The sequence below is a fragment of the Rattus norvegicus genome, chromosome 1 (genome assembly GCF_021556685.1).
Source record: "Rattus norvegicus strain SHRSP/BbbUtx chromosome 1, alternate assembly SHRSP_T2T, whole genome shotgun sequence".
NCBI classification, from domain to species: Eukaryota; Metazoa; Chordata; class Mammalia; order Rodentia; family Muridae; genus Rattus; species Rattus norvegicus.
Genome location: NC_141534.1, coordinates 188,754,712 through 188,771,784, shown reverse-complemented (window position 1 = coordinate 188,771,784; position 17,073 = coordinate 188,754,712). Strand labels below are relative to the sequence as shown.

The 17,073-nt window shown below is 45.6% G+C and overlaps 1 long non-coding RNA gene across 1 annotated transcript in view; it reads right to left on the bottom strand.

Annotated features, from left to right (window-relative positions):
- Window positions 1-16,868, bottom strand: part of LOC108349630 (uncharacterized) — a 39,456-nt gene extending 22,588 nt beyond the window's left edge. Inside the window, exons 1-7 of the long non-coding RNA XR_015655333.1 lie at window positions 16,719-16,868; window positions 16,037-16,080; window positions 15,828-15,907; window positions 14,684-15,631; window positions 13,299-13,465; window positions 12,378-12,548; window positions 3,908-4,120 (exon numbers count right to left, since the gene is read on the bottom strand). This is a non-coding gene — a long non-coding RNA (uncharacterized LOC108349630). The remainder of the gene's footprint in view (window positions 1-3,907; window positions 4,121-12,377; window positions 12,549-13,298; window positions 13,466-14,683; window positions 15,632-15,827; window positions 15,908-16,036; window positions 16,081-16,718) is intronic.
- Window positions 16,869-17,073: the final 205 nt, after the last annotated feature.

The following is a 17,073-nucleotide window of genomic DNA, read 5'->3' as shown; positions in this document are numbered from 1 at the left end:
ATCTGGTATTTATTAAGTTTGCAGTGGTAAAAATAGCATATCTGGGTCTACTTTGTGGAGATGGGCAGTCATACAGAAACTGAGAGTAGGCAGAACTCTAAGAAATTATTACAGGGCTTGAAGAGATGGCTGAGTCTTTAACATTATATCCCACCCTTCTAGAGGACCCCAGGCCTGTTTCCAGCACCCATCGCAGCTGGTCACAACCACTTGTACCTCTAACTCCCAGGATTCAACTTCTGCTTCTGGCCTCCAATAGGCACCAACACTCAAGTACGTATAGAGACACACACACAAACACACACACACATAAACACACATCTATAATTTAAAATTTAATGGATTTTTTAAATGAAAGAAAATAATTACTACAGAAGTCCATTAGAATACTGAGCCACAATAGGAGTCTTTCCTGAGGAATATTTGTTAGTACAACTTGGAAGAAGTGAACAGAATTTGTTATCTGAAGTCCAGAGATTGTAGATGGTTTTACTACTTGGCTAAGAAACATGAGGTAAAAGATAACACCAAGATTAGTCAGATTAGTCGTTTGTCGAGAGGTTGATTACTGGAACACCCAGGTTAAATGTGACCACTGGGGGACAATGTGAAGCCTAAAGGAAAAGCAAGACAGAACCCCATAAGCACTTCAGGCTTAAATTTTAAGCTGTCAAGTAACGATGTCAAGTCAATGAGAAGCACCGGTAATTTGATAGAGACCAGGAGCATGCGGAACCACGACGGGGCATGGCCAGCAGGAAGGACCAAGCTGGAAGAGGATTCAACAACATGGCTTCTAGGTCTCTGGGAGAAACACATTCAGCGAGCTGTGGATTGAGTGGAGGCTTCTTCCCGTCTCCTGGTTACACAGACAGAGAGTGAGCATAGTGCACAATGTGCACAGCTTCCCAGGAAAACAAACAGAAGCTGAAACTCAGAGATCAGGCTAACGCAGGCTCAAATTCCAGCTCTGCTGATGGACACGTGTCAGTCATTCCGTCGCTGAACAGAACTCACCTTGTGTGTAGAATATGCCAATGCTAATTTTGTAGCCCTCGTGGCAGTTAAAATAATCCATTTTACATTCCTTACACTGGCACCTAACACCCAGAAAATTTGTGATATTGTTGTTATTTAAAAAAAAAAAAAAACAGATGATGAACCCATCCACTGAGAAAGGATAGAAGACACAAAGAAGCTCAGAAACAATTGCTGTGCATACTTAAGCACATAACTTCCCACATCTTGAAGAAAAAATGACCAATGACTAGGAGGCAGCGAGGAGGTAGCTGAAGCAAGAGGGTATAATCTTGAAATGGGCGCCACCATTGCACACAATAAGCCACTGTGATGGCTGAGCTTGGCAGTCAACTTGAAACATCTTAGAGAAAGGAATCTCGGTTGAAGAACTGATCGGATTCGGCCTGTGCTGAGGGGCGCTCTCTTCATTGTAAACCAGTGCAGAAGGACCCAGCTCGCTGTGAGTAGTACCACGCCTTAGGCAGGCCGGCCAGGGCTGTATCAGAGACATGAGCATGAGCCTGGGAGCCAGCCAGTGGGCACTGTTGCACTGGGATTGCTGCCTCCAGTGCCTGTCTTCAGTTCCTTCTGTGGCTTCCTGGGTGAGAGACTTTAACCTGCAAGATGGATGAGCTGCATGGTGAAATAAACTTTCTTCCCCGAGTTGTTTTTCGATATAGTGTTCAGAAAAGTGAACCAAAAAAAAAAAAAGCCACTGTTCTCAGAAATACCCAATTCCTAAGCCATAGCCTTAGGTGGAACAAACGATTGTTGGGAGAATATTACAGAAGAGCAATGGCTAAAAACACCTGGTGAGGGAAAAGACAGATCCAAGGAAAAGCAGTATATTTGGAGAAGGGGCAGAACTGTGAGTCACAGTATGCAAATATCAAGCAGATTTGTGGGAAACTTCGCTTTGAGTCAGAAGGACAGATTTAGAGCACCTCAGTCATGTTGGTCCCAGTTCTTTTTATTGTAATTTTTCGATGAACAATCTCCTATCTATGGATCTATGGAATGTTCAATAATCATGTCCCAAGCTGAAGTCAATTATAGGTAGACGACTTAGAGCCAGGCAGACCCTACATTAAACACAATATCCAAGGCAGTTCTCTAGGCCAAGCAGCTTTTGATGCTAACTGTAGTAAGCTCAAAAGAAAGAAGTGTCAGGAGCAGGACTGGGAGCTAGGCAAGGTGAACACAAAGGCAGAGCAGGCGACCAGGCACATACAGCATGGAGAGGAGCATCCAAGATGGGCCTGCAAAGCCATGTGTCCAGGTGCTCACCTCCTGTCCACATGAACTGGATGGGATGGCTGGAGCAACAATGGTTGTCACGTAGCTGATAATGCAATAATTTCAGGGTTCGTGTTACAAAGAGGCTTGGTCTCCCATCTCAGGTACCTGTTTGCTCACTCTGAAGGAAACCAGAAGTCATATTGTTTCCCAGTGCTTTTTCTAATGAAAACCTCAAGTGGCAAAGAACTGGGGAGGCCAGCAAGGAACTAAGAACCTCAACTGCACTGTCCCACAAGTACCTTTATCCTGCCAACAACTATGTGAGAGAGGATAGAAACAAGACATCGCAGACTGAGACATCATCTCTGGCCACCGCCCAGTCCATACTCCATCTGCAATCTGGACAAAATCTTGAATTGGAGATACACAATTATGCAACCCTCGGATTCCTAACCTCCCGGAAACCATGAGATATAATACTACCAACCCCTTGATTCCTAAACCCCAGAAAGCATAAAATATGAGATATAATACTGTCAACCCTCAAATTCCTAACCCTCAGAAATCATGAGGTAACACTGTCTTGTGAAGTTTATTGTAAATTTCTTTACTCTTGAGAAATCCATTTGAGTAGTGTTTGTTATCTGCATTAGTTAACCAGTGCAACCATCTATGCTATGCCTGATACTCCCTGGTCCTGAGCACAGAAAAGTAAGACTCAGTTATTGACATGTGAACATGTGTAGGGAAACAAAGATGAATAAATGATTGGTTTCATTTATTCATATCCAGAGCCTCACGCATGTAGGGTTGGCTTGGAAGGGGACACAGTTGTGTTCATGGTCAACTCTAGTGGATAGGAACCAGAAAATATCCACTAAGTAGGGGATGTAAAATGGCTTACGTCTTGAAGATGAATCAAAGTCACGCAGATGACAAGTGATGAACAGACAGTCAGTGCAGAGGAAACAGATACGTGACAAGGTGCAGAAGACAGAACAGCAGTTAGACGGTTGAGTATGGCCGGTGCTATAAATAACCAAATGACAGAATGTCTCGTGTGCTTTGCAAAGAGCTCTGAACGTTCAAAAGATACTGTCCTGCATACTACACATTTGGTCTATTTGGGAAACCACTCTATTTTGAAGACATTTCAAGTTCCAGAAGTCACAAATCAATGTTCTCTGGAGAATGTGATAGGTGTGTGTGTGTATGTATGTGTGTGTGTGTGATATGTATATATAAATACTACATATATATCTACATATATATAATATGTAGATATATATGGATTCATTGTTAACATTTAACAAAGAAGAAAGAAGAGCTCCTTAGATGAAATCCAAACTTTCAGTTTTGATGAAAATATCAGGGGATCTAAATACTGGTTCTGCCCTTCCCTGAACTAGATGGCTAGAATGAATGGCAGTTTTAGGCAGAGCAGACATCTCTTGGTGACTGGAGTTCCCATCTGGTTGATACAATGTTTTCGTCTTTGCATTTCCTGCAATGGAAGATAAATATGTACTTGATACAAATATCACACCTGTAAGAAAACAGCTGGTGAGCCCCCATCAGCCGCTGCAACTAAGCGACCACCTGGAAGAATAAAGCAGAAGAAATACTGATTTACAGAAGTAACTCTTACCTTCTAACATGCACACGAATCACTTGGGATCTTGTTAAAACACAGATCCTGGTTCATTTGGTCAGAATGGAGCCGGCAATTGTGTGAATCCTCCCAGGTGACATGGTTACTGTTGCTTTGAAATCACGTGCCACGTTGCACAGGGCTTGGGGACGTTGGTTTGTGGATAGAAGATGGAGACATAACAATAATTCTGTCTAGAGTGGTGCAGAACTAGTGGGAAATTAAGTAATATAATATTTACAGGCACATTTGGCTTCCCGCAATATTTTATTACACACACACACACACACACACACACACACACACACACACACACACACACATGCAAGGATTCTGGAATCAGACTGCCTGGGTTCACTTCCCAGTCATACCATTTAGAAACCAGGGTACTTCTCTCTCAGGTTCAGCTTCCCTGCAGTGGCACCTGCCTCATGACTATTGTCCAGACAAAGTGAGGACACATGAGAAGACCTTAGCACAGTGTGTGGCATACACTAAGTGACAACTGACACATGCCATCACCAACGTCTTTGCTTTGTGGGTGAGAAAAATAATGCCTGGGAAAGTAAATTTGGTCACAGAAGAAGAGGCCGGATCAGTTCCTCCTCCTCTTCCTCCTCCTCCTCCCTCTTTTCTTCTTTGCAATGATCTTGAAAAGTAAAGAACAAGAGGTCTGGGTGAGAAGACGTCTATAGAAACAGTCCATACTCTCGCTCTAAGCCCTGGAATATACTGCTTCCTGACTCAGGTTTGTCCATGAGACACCGGCTCACGGTAACAGTGACAGGGAACAGTGGCTGAGTTCGCACATCCTCTCCCCTAACCATCACAGCAATTTCATGAAAGACGTAATCACTGTGCATTACTACTCCTGGATGCTGCAGGAAGCTGTTGGGGACTACCGTAAGATCACATACTTGGCAAGTCTGGGGTTCAAGCCAAGGTAGTTTGGCTCAAGAATTGGAGCGGTCTACTGCCTGGATAAAATTTGCCTGTTGAAGAGCTGGGGAGATAGCTCAGTGCTTAAGGCCTTGCAGTGAAAGTGTGAGGGCCAGAGTTCCGATAAGGACAGGGTGGGTGACCCACCTGTAAGTCCAGCCTCAGAAAGCAGAAAAAAGGGATCCTCAGAGCAAGCTGGCAACATTGTCTATATTAAGCACCTATGGGTTTGATTAAAAGATCCTGCTTCAATGAATAAGGCAGAAGAGGCACCAAGGTTGGTTCCTGGCATCAACTCAAGCCTCAACATGTATAGGGACCCACGTACACGTGCACACAAGTGTGACCACATGCATGTAAATATGTATACACACACATGCACAGCACGTACATGTGAAAAAATAGAAAAACATCACACGTGGAGATGGCGTTATTGATAAATTCTACCAATAATCTATGGAAGAAACAATGCTGGCTTTGTATTACATTTTCCATAAAAGGAATAAGTGCTCTCTAACTGATCCTCTAAGAGCAACGTGACCACACTCTTAAAAACAGAAAAGAATATTACCAGAAACTGCGGACTGACATTATTCACAACTATACACAGAAACAATAACCAAATATTAGCACAGTGAATTGAAAAATAAAGCCAGCTGGAGTAGTGCACATCTGTAACCCCAACATTCGGGAGATTGAGACAAGAGGAGTACATATTCAGGTCATCCTGGGTTACCAGGCGAGCTTGAGGCCAACCTGGGCTGGATGTAACACTGCTTCAAGAAAATATCCGACAGTATTGTTAGAGAATAATACACTGTGACCAAGAGGGCTTATCCCAGAGATGCAAGGTGGACTTAATATTCAAAAACACATCAAGGAGTTAAGCTACCTGTCAAAACATATTAATAAACTAAGAAGAAATAATATATGTGATCATCTCAACAGCTGCCAAAGTATCGTTTGTAAAAATCCACAACATTCATTTCTGATACGCACTCAGCAGTGCAGGATAAAAGTTCTCCAGGCCAATAAAGAGCATCTACAAGTGACATTCAGTAACCACCACCATGATGACCACCATGATGAGGTAAGTGCCTTTCCCTGGGGACAAGGAAGAAGGCAAGGAAAACCACTCCAACTGCTTCTAGTCCACGCTGTACTGAAGTCCAGACAGGACACAATGAGGAAGAAAAGAAAGCTAGAGGCATTTACACAGAAAGAAGAACTAAAACTCTCCTTACTCTGATAGACTCGACAGTAAGCTACAAGGAGGGTTGGGGATTTGGCTCAGTGGTAGAGCACTTGCCTAGCAAGCGTAAGGTCCTGGGTTCGGTCCCCAGCTCCGAAAAAAAGAAAAAAAAAAGCTACAGGGAGCAGTGAGTACCTTTAGCAGAGTGGTAGGAATATATTCAGGAATTACAGTTGATTACATAGTGCCACTTATAATAACATCTCACAGGTAAATCTGACAACCCGAGTTCAAGCCGCAGGACCCACACAGTGGAAGGAGAGAACTGATTCCCCAGAGGAGGCCTCTGACTTTTGTGCATACTTACCCATAGGCATACATAAAAAGAAATAAAGAAATGATAGATAAATAAAAATTATATTAACTTTTTTTAAAAGATGAAAACAAGACAAGTTGCAGAGAAGAGAAAATTCCTATCTAATAAATGATGTTGTTCATAATAGACTAGAATTGTCAAATGTCTAAGGACTGCCAAGAGTTTACAATAAGACAAATACACCAGAAAGTGTAGTTCAAATACTGGAATGTGTGTCTCACCAGACAAGAATACAGATGAGAAGCAACTCATGGAAAAAGAGACATGGTCAGTAGTCTTTGGAGAAATTCAAAATAGAAGTGCATATTGGCACTATTTCCATCAGAGGTGAGAACTGAAGAGTCACAGAACTCCACACCCTGCTGTGGAGAGTGTTTAACCCCACAGTCACTCTGGAAACTGGGTTCCCAGTGCCCTAAGAACACATTCTCTACCCATTCATCTGGGGACAGACACTTGAGCTAACTCTCTGGTTTGGCTGGCATGGGGAATTGGTACACAGGGACAAGCAGAGACTCTTAAGGGAGTGTACTTGGGATGGCTACTCTGATGGGCCCAGGGGACAAGCAAGCCAAGATGACCATCAGTCTGGAGCTGTGCAAGCCTGACAGGGGGTGGGGGGAGACCATGCCTGAGATGACCCCTGCCCCGTGCCATAATACCTGAGTGGGGCAAAGCACTACTGAGACTACTTCTGAGAAGACCCCAGACACTCAGAGACTCTGGGTGCCACTTAGAGGAGTAAGTAAGTGGTAGAGAAAAGGAAGAGGAAGAGAAACTGAAGAATGTGGGCACAATGAAGAGAAGTAGAACTGGAGACTTGAGGGTAACGAGGAACAGCCTGATGTGTGTAGCTGGTGATGCCACCTGGAATCATAGGGGGTCTCAGCCTGTGCTGCTGGGACCCAGGGTCCACATCTGTGTCTTTGACCCTGCAGCAGCAGGTGTCTGTTACCACCAAAGGCTAGGCAGATGTCTCTGGTCTGGGTTGCTGCTCTGGAAAATGTTGATGTCTGATGGCTGTGCAGAACTGGTTCCACCCCTAGCCTGGGCATCATGGGAGAGCTGGTCCTGAGGGCATGAGAGCATGAGGCCATAAGAACAGGAGAGCTAACACTCCCCTTACCCAGCTGCAGTAGGAGAGTCCCCCTCCACCCCACATCACCCAGGAAGCACAGTAGAACTGGCCTTGGTTGCAGGAGTCATGGGTGAGCCTGTCCCAAAGAAATCTGGCACTGCAACTCATTTCCTGTGCACTGGCATGGAAGAGATACCCCCTCCCCACTTGCCCCTTGCCACCTTCAATAAGTGGGAGACCTGGCCCTGGAGTCATGAGAGCAGGAGATTCATGACCTAAACCTCACCTGGGAAAGAACAGTAGAGCTGATTCTGGTGATAGTAGTGGTGGTGGTGGTGGTGGTGGTGGTGGTGGTGGTGGTGGTGGTGGTGGTGGTGGTGGTGGTGGTGATGGGTGCAGATGAGCCAGACCTGAGGGTGTGAGCATAGGTGAGCCGGCCGCTCCCACTTGTCTGCCATGTGGTGACATAGGAAAGGGTGACGTGCTCCTCTCCCACCCCTTCCCTTTGCCATATTTGGCAGGCAGGATAGCTGACCCCTGGGGGTGGGAGGTGGGGGTCATGAGAGTGGAAGAACTGGCCCTGTCCTTTGCCTGCTACCGTACTTGGGAGAGTTGGTTCTGCACCTCATCTGGGCAGTACAGTATCACTGGCTCTGGTGGCCTGGAGATCAATGAGCCAGACCCAGGGCCTTGGGAGCAGGAGAGCTGGCTCTGCCCCTGGCTGGCAGTAGCATTGGATGGGCCGGCCAGGGTGGCTCAGGGTCCCGATGAAGTGAGCTGACCAGCTCAGACGTCTCCCAGGCCCAGATCCAAGGCTTAGAGTTGGCCCACCCCAACATCTACCCCCCCCCCCATCGATGAACTGTTGGAGTGCATAAAGTACTGTAGATCCAAAACTACAGGATCTCCATGACACAGGGCAAAACAGGATATCTGAGAGGAATCCAGTGAGGTTCCAGTATTAGTGTAGCAGAAGTCAGAGGCTTTGTATTAAACCAAGGACCCATTGCAATGAACATTTGCAAGTGTGATGGTTAAAATGTGCATGTCCCACAGAGAATGGTACTGTTAGGTGTGGCCATGTTGGAGGAAGTGTGTGCTCCAGGGATAGGCTTCGATGCTCAGACCAGTGCTGAAGAGAGTCTGCTCCTAGCTTCCTTTGGATGAAGATGTAGAACTCTCAGCTCTTCCTGCACCATGCCTACCTGGATGCTTAATGATAATGGATTGAACCTCTGAACCTGTAAGCCAGCCCCAAATAAATGCTGTCCTTATAAGAGTTGCCTCAGTCATGGTGTCTGTTCACAGCAGCGAAACCCTAACTAATCCAGCAAGCAAAGTATGAACAAAGAGGTATACCGTGCGTGGGACACACTGTAACACACGACAGCTTCCACAGTGAGGATTTTTTTTTCCTTTGTTGGGGGGAGGGGTCATGTTGCAAGAGTGGAGGATGAGTTCAAGGGGGAGGGGACATGAGTGGGATTGAGGTGCATGATGTGAAATTCACAAAACACCAATAAAAAATTTGTATAAGAAATTAGAAAACTTTTCAGTTGTGGATTGCACATCTGTGCAATTTCATTTCATTTACACGTTGAGGCTCTGGGAATTTGAGCTGCATCCACAGGTGGGTGGGTGGGCAAGCAGATGAAGTGAGAGGCTAACTTTTCCTTCACTCAGGGCCTAAGAAACAAGACGTTTCCCCATTGGATACTTTCACCCTGAGACTCATTTGTCTCCCTGTTCACACCATGTGCACATTTTTCGTCTGTCTAAACTCTACCACCCTCAAGGGCCAGATGTTTGATTGCTAATTGCACTGCCATTAGCTAGGTCTCCCCTCTGGGACTGTGAGACATTTGTGAGTTCAGAGCTTTTCATTCTCTTTTCTCACCATGATCATAGACGCTCATGTCAGCGCGCGCGCGCGCGCACACACACACACACACACACACACACACACACACACACAGCACTCAATAAGGATTTTCTGGCCAATTGATTTACTGATTAACTAATTGGAAAAGCTATAAATTCTGTAAGGTGGTATTTCTAAAACCCAATGGGATTTAGAGAAGTAGATTTTTCCTGAATTGTTTGCTTTCAAAACTGGGGGAGAAAAGTAGAGAATCTTTGACTTCCACGTTTTCATAATTGCTACCTATGCTTTTACAGTTGGAAAACTATCTCTAAAAATAACTAAATAAGTAAATATACCACTTAAAGTTTAAAAACAGCTTCAACAGATACATCAGTGACTCTGGCAAAATTAGACTGGGTCCTTTCACTGTCTGGGTTTTGCCGAAGGTTGGCACCCTATTCCTTTCTCCTCATAAGTAGTTCTGGAAGATTCTAGTAAAAACCACAGAGTGAAACAAAGAAATGGATTCATGGAACAGAGTAATCAGAAACAGGGCCAAGACCGAGCCAAGCTGTCTGCTTAGACAAAAGCCATGATCCAGCAAATCTCAGAAATTTCCATCTATATTTATAGCTCTGAAGAGCTTTGGGGAACATGGGACAGTTGGATGGTAGAGTTCTGGCTCTGAGAGGTCCTAGGAACTCAGTGTTCCCTCTGGTTTTGATGGAAAGAAAGCCAAGGTTGGGCTTACAAGAGCTCTTTTGCCACCAGAAGAGACACCTGGCCTTGATTCTTCCTTTCCCTGACAGGATTTTTTCTTCCTACTTGACTTATAAAGTGTATCATAACAAAGAACACAGTTTGGGAATGCAGCTTAGTGATAAACCTCTTGCTTAGATGCACAAAGCCCCAGTACTGAGGGGGAAACAGTGTTCGTTAGTAGTCTGTATCATGTCCAAGACACTGGGTAAGCCATTTCATCTGCATAAGCAAACTAACAGAGATCCACTCTCTAATATATAGCAGAGGCTTTAGGCATATTAGAGATTTACCCAGGGTTCACACACCCAGTTAAGTGATGGACGGAGATCCAAACGGGTTTGCCTGGCTTCAAAGCCTTGGTCTTAGTAGGTAATGGTACCGACTGCCAAACCTAATGACCTGAGTCCAATCCCTGGGACCCAGGTGGAAAGAGAATCAACCTCTAAGCTACTGTAGGGCTCAGATTTGTGATTAAATGTGGTAGAGTACAAATGGAAAAACTGAAGAGAATGGTTGCTTATCTGGCCTCTGCTGGGAGCCTAGCACACTATAAGAGTCACAACTATGAATAGCCCTTAGGTTGAAAATGAATGTAATATGCTTCTTTGTCTAAACCAGATACAACCCAAGTTCTAACTCCACTCCCTGGGGTTATCCCTGAGGTGTTCTTTACTGGTTTCTCCTTCTTCCCTCTCTGGTCCCATAAAGCTCCAAGACAAATTCAGAGGCTGATTCCCCCACCCCACAACATTGTTTCTACTTGGTGGTAGCCTAGGGGAGAGTTGCTAGCCACAGTTGCCTAGCTTTTCAAAGAGTCTTCCTGGCAGTACCAACACTTTCTTCCTTCCAAGACTTGCAAGATCTGACCATCTAGGGAGAAAGCTGTGTCTCTGTCCCTGACAGTAACTATAGACAAACTTAAGGACACAAAACCCTATTAAAGCACCCAAGCTAGAGAGGAAAAAGGTCATCTCAGCCTTCTCTACTGAACTCCAACTGAGAAAATGAGGCACACCTCATTCCCCAACAACCCATTCTGCCGGATCTGATTCCTAATGAACTGCTGTGTCGAACTGGTATTCCTAGGTCAGCTCTCACCATGGTACTGGGCTGTTTGTCTACAGGCTTAAGCAGGAGTATATGGCCAGATTAAAGGCTGTGACAGAGGACTCAGCCTCCCTGTCAGGTCATAGCCTTTGCCCCCAGAGGTGCAATGTTAAGAGACAGACATGTGAGGCAGAGAACAGGCAAAGAAAAGTCTTCCCTAGACACCTACCTAGATCAGCCAAACTCCCCAGGTTGGAGGATGGCATGTTGCTAAATAGTCTCTGCTTATTAATATGCACATGTTAGCACATTTGTTGACATGTTTATTAAGCATCCACCCCATCTAAAATAATGTGCAAGACTCAAGTTCCAATTCATCCCATAGCCAAGAAGCGTTAATATCATGCTTTCAATTTTACACATGAGAAATCTTACTAAACTTAAAGGTCTTTCCCAGGGCCTTGAGGCCAGCAAATGATAGAATCAAGATTTGAACCCAAAGATGCCTGATTTAAACAACCACGGTGGCTCTCCTGGCACTTTTACAACCCAAACTGACAAGAGAGTTAGCAAGTTGAAGGCATGACCACACAGACTTGAATGAGTCATTTGCCTTCGATAAAAGAGAAAAGGGCTGAGGTGGCAGCTGCGGGGAGATGCCCAGTGAGTATCTGCACCAGCTCAGCAAGCCTGAGGACTTGAGTTCAAACTCCCAGTACCTGCATTGAAGTTGGCATGGCTATCTACCCATGCATGTAGTCCCAGCACTGGGAGATGGAGATGAGCGAGTCCCAACAGCTCACAGTCCAACCAGCATAGCTAAAATGAAGAGCTTCAGGTTCAATGGGAGACACTGTCTCAAGGACAGCAAGGCAGAGAGTCATAGAGAAAGACACACACGCACGCACACACCACACACGGACACGCGCATACGCAAAAAATACAAAGTACTTGGCTGTGGTTTCTTAAAGGGCTCCACTCAGTCACCAAGGAATCCATGCTAGAAAACAATGTGAACATTTATGCTATTAATAGCACATTTTATGGGGTGTTTCTTATGTGCTAGATGCTGTTCTAGGTAAATCTAAAAATTCATAAGCCATCCAACCATCTGAACAATTTCACTAGATCCATGTTAAATGTGTGCTCTTGAAAGTTAAGCAACCAGCTTGGGGGAGGGGAGTGCTGCCTAGCAGCATTTGCCAATACCTTTGGTGTAAATGTTGCTGCCATGGCCAATGGCAAGCTACCAACATGACATCACAGGCCTCGAGGTGGAGGAATCCCACATCACCCGTCTTATGAAGACGACGTTGTCATGAGGAAGGAGGTATATTATGTATCGCCGTCACCACATAGAAGAAAGTGACACAAATCGTCCTACGAGCACAGAGAGTAAACTGGAGGAGACTCATTAGGAATTGATGAGTCTGTCGTATCTATTGCCTTTAATTTTAATTGCAAGTTTATAAAATTTAATTTTTAATGATGGCCATCTTTAACAGCCAGCCCTTGGATTTTCTGATTATCAGTTGGCTCTGACAAACTGTCTGACTTCGGCACAGAATGGTCAGCCTTGTGCCATTTAAAGGACGACACATCCATGCATGAAGAGGGGGCATACTTTGTAAAAGGTCACACAGCAAGCAAATGGAGAAGGCAGAACTAGAGTTCTAGAATCTATTCTTGACCACCTGTCTATGGCTTCCTTCCAGAACTGTTATTTTTCTGACCCAGCAGGTCATAGGTTTCCTTTTGGGCTTTCCTTAAGACCTACATCAAGTGCATCTGAAGATGGGCGAGTCAACGGGAGGACTGGGGATTGAGTGTGGTTTCTTCCCCAGACCTTGGTATCTAAAATATCCTTCTGTTCCTGCAGCCAAGAGGCCCTTACCACGTGATTGGTTCCCAGGCCTTCACCTGGCCTTCTTACCGGCCCAGCATGCCTTGCCCTTTGGGTCCTACTGCGCTTGCGTCCAACCGCACATCCATTATGGAAAGGAGGGTCCCTTAATGTAGCGCAAATTATAGCTGGAACACGGGCAAATTGCCGGCTTTTACTAGCACATAAACTGAGCGGAACCTCTGAGATAGATCCGCATTACCCTAAACGGCATCCATAATTCATACCTGCCGCAGAAACGCTTCCCTCTCCCAGGGCTGGAGCCGATCTATTATTGATGGGCCCCTCGGAAGGCCGTGACCGTTTCTCAAGCCCCAGCCATCTGCCGGCGTGGTCCATTTCTCAAGGCGGCGACCAGGCATTTATTCATCAGAATCAACCCTCAATTAGTTTCCTAGCAGGACCCGGGGGGGAGGATTTATTTGAGGAATCAAAGTGAGTGCTTCTAGAACAGTACCCCCAGTCCCAACCCTGTGATGCTGATCAATAAGCACAGAACCAGCCAGCAGCAGGCCGTGTTAGCCTTTCACTGCCTTAGGGAGTCACAGGATCAAAACTAAAAGCTGCATCCCTCTCTTCTGAGGAGGGCTGGGTGACCGCAGCTTCTAGCCCAATGTGAAGTTGCTCCCTCTCATGGCATAGGAAGTAACCATAGAGAACACATAGAGGAGTGGCTCCCCATCACAGCAGAGTGGTGGAATGTAATAATAGTAATAATAATAATAATAATAATAATAATAATAATAATAATAATAGCAGCGACAGGAGGAGGAGGGAGAGTGGACGGGGAGGATGCACTGATTATGATCTAGACCTTTCAAGAAAGTCTTAACCCAATGAGGTAGGTTTTAATCATTCTCTTTGCTTTATGCGTGGAGAAACTGAACAGCATGCTTTGGGTCACTCAACTCTTTTTGAAGGCCAGAAGGCCAGTCTTAACCACTGCTCTATGCTGCCATCTAGAGGTAGAGGGAGGAAGCACACAAGCTATGTCCCCTCGATGCCTATTTTTCAATTAAGCTCAAGGGGCTGTTTATGTGTAGTCAGTCCTGCTAGCTGACAAAAGCCCTCAGCAGCTGCATACGTGAGGGGGGGGTGCGTTTTAATGTCATCATTGTTTTATTCCATGTTTTGCTGCTTTATCAGATGACTGACTAGTTTTTAGATGACTGAGTTAAAGAGCATTAATAAACATGTCTCAGACGATATGAATTTGTGTTGTATTTTGTTTGACTTTGTTGACAGGCGTCACTATGTATCCCAAGACTGGCCTTAAACTTGTAATCTTCCTGTCTCAGCCACTCAAGTGCTGAGACTACGATTGTGTGCTTGGCGTAGCATAGCGACAGGGCTGGATAGATGCTAAGGTCCCCTTCAGTCACTCATCCCCACGCATCGGGGAGGATGTTAGAGTGCATGGTGAGCTGATGCAACTCTGTGTACGAGCTCTCCAGCCTATATAGGGATCTTACTCTGCTAAAACACTCTAAATATCCCTGGTTATCTCCCCTTCCCCCTTCACATCTTTGAGGCTAATTCCTCAGATCCTCTGTCTTACCCCTAGAGCACTGCAGAACTTAAAGCCTCCCCCCTCCCCGTTCCACCATCAAACCTCTCTGCTCCTGTATTCTTGGTCCTTGTTCATGTCTCATGCTTGATTTCTCCCCTGGGGAAGGCCACAGAGATGGTCCAGTTGGTTGAGGTCCACGATGAACCTAAGGATAAATCTAGGAGGCTGCACAGGAATAGAAACCCTGATGGCTCGTGAAGAATGGTACAGGGGAGAGGGGAGGGTGTGGAGCCCCGAGGAGATTTGATTTAACTCAGAGGAGCATCCCCTGGAAAGTGCAAGATGGTTTCCCAAGTGATGAGGCAGCCTAGCTCATACCCTGGGGAAGACAGGCTAGCAGTGAGTGTCCCCCCAAACTGGGGACAGAGTCTGAGAGAACTGTGACCAAAGCAGAGCTCAGCGGGCACCAGATCCTGATATTTGTGGAGTGACTTTGGGCAGATCTCCTGATCTCCCTAAGCCTCCATGGGCTCACCACAGTTGCACATGGTCATACTTCCTTCCTTGCAGGACTCCGAAGGCTGCAGAAAGACTCGGGGATAAGTTAAACAGTTACCATGTACAAAGCAGTCAGTAGACAGTGCCGCTGGCCTTTGAAGACATGTGCCTAAGGCGAAGATACTGGTACTTCTGAAAAAGAGCATTCAGCTCTGTGCTGGGGTTGGGTGTAGGGTGAGCATACATGTACCCCAGGAGGAAGGCTAAGCCATCTTCCCTGGGTTTACAGTAGGAACAACCTTCACCGACCCACTCACAGAGGAGACCTCTATATTGAGGTGACTTTATACTCCACCATTCACAGGGAGGTCCTGGAACCACTCCAAGTCAGCTCATACCTGCTCAGCCGTTTTGGTACTTTTGGTCTCACCAGGCATCCTAACTGGGATGATTAATTATATGTCCAGCTCTGAGAGGAATTTACCTCACCTCGGTTCTTAGAGGGATTCCGATGACAGAGACCATGGCTCTTCGGGTGCCTTATCTTCCTTCCTTAGAAACAGCCTCCATGAATAGTTGGCTCCATGAATTCTCATTACTTCTCAGACTCACTTGCTGCTGACTCTCACTAAGTGCCTAATTTCTAGTCAAAAGCTACAAGCAACAATCTGTGTGTAACTTAGAGAAAGCTGGTGCCTCCCTTGATGCGTCTTCCCTTACACAGGCTGGGACGCAGGCTTGGTCTTACCTGCTGTCTTGGATTATGAGGTGGCAGTCATGTTGAAACTGCCAGAAAATCAGGATGGAAGGCGTCCACGCTAGCTTTGCCTATAGATAGGAAAAGTCTTTCATCTTGCGGAACTGTTTCCATAACCCTGAAATTTGTCTTGGGACTTGGAGAAGAGAAGGGTGAGCTGAAGGGGGAAGGGCGCCATCACTGTAGCTAGAATCTCTCACCTCAACTCAGGTGGATCTGAGATCCAAGTCCAGTCTCTTCCTAGCTGGACAAACATAGATACGTTATTAAAGCCCTGTTCTCCTCCGTGCCTCCACACCATGATGTGGATACAATCAGTTTCCTCCAGGTTAGGATGTGCATTTAATAATGTAACACATGCTAGTTCACACACACTCTCTCCTCCTCTCCCACTTCTCCTCCTCACCCCCAGAGCATCTGAGACAACTCACTGTCCATTAAGTGGGAGGACCTACCCATCTTTCATAATCCCACATGGCCTGTCTGGTAATTATCCCAATGGGGATTCAATTCAACATGAATTTGGTGGAGGCATACAGTAAGCTACAGAAATATCTAGCCAGGCCACCAGAATTCTAGTTCTGACCAATGGTGTTATTCTGCTTCATTGGGATCCAGGCAATGGCCTCTACGTGGTCTTCCTGTCAGACTAGGAAGTTCTGTTGATGCCCAAGTGTAGCAACCACATACGTGACAGCCACTCAAGCCAAGCAACTCTGTGTTATCCTTACTCATCATGGCTCTCCCATCTTTCCACAGCCGAGCCTCCTGGGCTTTACTTCATTTCCCTAACATGCACTGCCTTCTCTACCTTTTTTGGTCATTTCACTGGTGTGTCCTCCTCCTAGAATATACCTATTTCTAGCTATTGGCAAGGCTTACCTCATGTGCCTTTGGCCTCATTTGTTTCTTCTTCTGGAAGTCCTTTGGCTTCATGGCTCATCCAGAGCCCAGCACTTACCCAGAGCAAGGTCGCTATCACACAACACTGCAATTTTCCATTTGCATAGCTGCCTTTCCCCAACAACACTCTTAGCTCCATGGCAACAGAATTGTCTTGTGTTCAGCTTTGTACCCACCTGTTCTGGAATTGTGTCATCCAAGATTTTGGAACATGTCACACATTCGACGGACATTTGTTGAATGACTAAATGAATGTAGTTCAACTGTAAGACTAAGAAATAAGTGCTAGTCTGACTGCTTAATATAATATAAAAAAAAATAATGAGCTCAGAGC